This window comes from Physcomitrium patens, chromosome 20, assembly GCF_059467195.1.
Source record: "Physcomitrium patens ecotype Gransden chromosome 20, ASM5946719v1, whole genome shotgun sequence".
Classification (NCBI taxonomy): domain Eukaryota; kingdom Viridiplantae; phylum Streptophyta; class Bryopsida; order Funariales; family Funariaceae; genus Physcomitrium; species Physcomitrium patens.
The window spans coordinates 15286793-15289680 of record NC_143429.1 but is presented as its reverse complement, the minus strand read 5'-3'; positions in this window follow the sequence as shown (position 1 = coordinate 15289680).

The window sequence follows — 2888 nt, the reverse complement described above, 5'->3', positions numbered from 1 at the left end:
AAAATAGAATACAATCTTTTTTAAATTATATTTCTTTTATAGCAAAGTTTGCTATTCTTTATCTTAATTTTGATAGATGTCATTGATGAAAAGCTTTGATCTTGTTTGTTGCATTTGTAAGATTTTTTGCTAGCTCCCATATTAGTTTGGTAATATTGTATATGTACTAATAAATAAGATATTTCAATCTAAGTTGGCACCATCTCAAATTTAAGACTTTTTCTACCTCAAATTCTTCATTATTATCTACTTCTATTAGAAGCGGTGGTATTTAACTTCTTCTTGAGACATTCACTATCTTACATGGCTCCAAAAGAGACATATAAAATATAAGATGGATTTTCATAGGCTCTGGTAGATATAATTGATAAGCGACTAGATTGGCTTGTTGACAAATAAGAAATGGTTCAAATCTACAACAATCTAATTTGTTACAAGGACAAATAGTTTTAATATTATGATGAAGTAATCATATTTTATTACCAACATAGAAATAAGATTGTTTCTTTCGATAGGCATTTACATTGTTCTTTTGTAGTTCATGAGTCTCTTTTAGTTACACCTTTATTTTTACATGTAGCTCAGATAATTGATTTGTCAAATCTTCTATTACAGGATTATTGAATTTTAAAAAGTCAAAAGCATTAAGCCATAGATGATAATCATAATTAGCAAAGAAAGGTATTTTTTGTATAGCAAAATATACCATGTTATTATAAATAAACCTTGCTAATGGTAAAAGAATTGTCCAATTATCTTATTGGTAGTTGATGGTATACCTCAAATATTACTCCAAAACTTAATTTATATGCTTTATTTGTCCATTAATTTGAAGATAGAAAGCCAAATATAGTTTTATATCTACCTTTGAAATCTTAAAAAGTATTTTCCAAAATATTGATACAAATTGAGTTTTCTTATTTGATATAATATATCTAAGCAATTCATGATAGTACTAAATGTTGTCAACGAAAAGTTTGACTATTTCTTCATATGTAATAGATTTTGTATATGGTACAAAATATACTATCTTGGTGAAATGATCTATTATCATGAATATAAAGTCATAAGAACGTGAGATTGAAAGATCCGTAATAAAATCCATAGAAACAAAAGGCTATGATTGTTTTAAAATGGATAATGGCTGAAGAAGTTTGTAAGGTTGATGATAAAGAATTTTTAATCTTGAATAAACATCATAGGATTGAATAAAATCTGTGATTGCCTTCTTTAATTGAAGCCACTAAAAATCCTTAGATATTAATTTCAAAGTCTTATTGTATCCAAAATGTCTTGCTACTAGAAAGTCATAACAAGCTTAAAGAATATGTAATCAAGCTTTACCATCTGAAATATATAAGTGCCTTTTGAAATATAATAGATTGTTCTTGAATTCAAACTTTCAAATAACATGAGACTTTGAAGGATCTCCTTCCTTTGATACAAGATAGGATCATTTAAAAAGTGCACCTAACAAATCTTATTTTTTTTTGATCAATAAGTAATCTTGAATTTGAATCTTAATAAGAACATATTCCAATGAATTTGGTAACAATTCAAAATACATACTAACATAAAATATTTAAGGTTTTTTGTGATTTTTTTATATAATTATCGGACTAGGAATATTTTTTAGATAATGTCACCATTCTTGAAATGAATCCATAATTATAAAAAGTTATTTCTTATAGATCTTATAGTTGATCTCAGCTATTATATAAAAATTTAGAGTAAAAAGCTACTAAGTGAAGATTATTATTTATTTTCATTTATAAAAATATGGCACTCAAAGCAAAGTCTAATGCATCTATTTCTATAAAAAAATGGCTTAAAAAAGTCAATATAATATAAGATTGATATAAAAAAAAAGTTATCTTCAATACTTCAAATACAACCTTTATTTCTTGATTCCATTGAAGTTTGTCTTTATAAGCCAAATGTATTAATGGAGCTATAACTTGAGAGAAATCCTTAATGAAGATCTAATAGTAGTTGAAAAATCTCAAAAAACATTAGACATCTTTTAATATTTTTGGAATCTTTCAATCTATAATCGTTTGAACTTTTATAAGACTCATCATATGTCCATCATTCAAAATGATATATCCTAAGAAATCAACTTGAGTAGTATAAAATATATATATTTTTTTATCTTGATATAGAATCTTACATCTTTTAATTTTTGTAATATATGACTAATATGAAGTTTATGTTCTTCTATATTCTTAGAATAGATTAAGATTTTGTTTAGATAAAAAAACAAAAAAATCATCTAAAAATTATCAAAAGACATCATTTATTAGATGTTAAAAAGTTGTTGGTGCATTTGTAAGTCCAAGAGGCATGACATTATATTCAAAATATCTATATTTAATTCAAAACATATGCTTTTATTCATTTCTTTTTTTTAATGCATATCAGATTGTATGACTCCTTATAGATCTATTTTTATATAGATTTTAGCTTGATTCAACTAATCAAGAAGTTTAAATATCAAAGGTAGAAAATGCTTTTTTTTAATGATGATCTTATTGAGTCCTTAATAACCAATATATATCCACAATGATTTATCTTTTTTTTTTTTTATTTTTATTTTTATTTTTTTTATAAATAAAATTAGAAATCATGCTAGAGATTTGAAATAGCATATGAAGTTTTTAGCTAGTTTTTCTTTAACATATTTCTTGAAATGAGCCAACTCATTTTGTGATAAACTGTAGATTGATCTAAATAGCAATTGAGCTCTTTCTTAAAGGTCAATTGAGCAATCATAGAAATGATGTTTTGAAAGAATATTTTTATTTTTTTTAAAATATATCTTTAAAATATTGATATTGGCTACAAATGCCATTTGAAGTCTTTTTACCATTAGAAATAAGTATGGCATA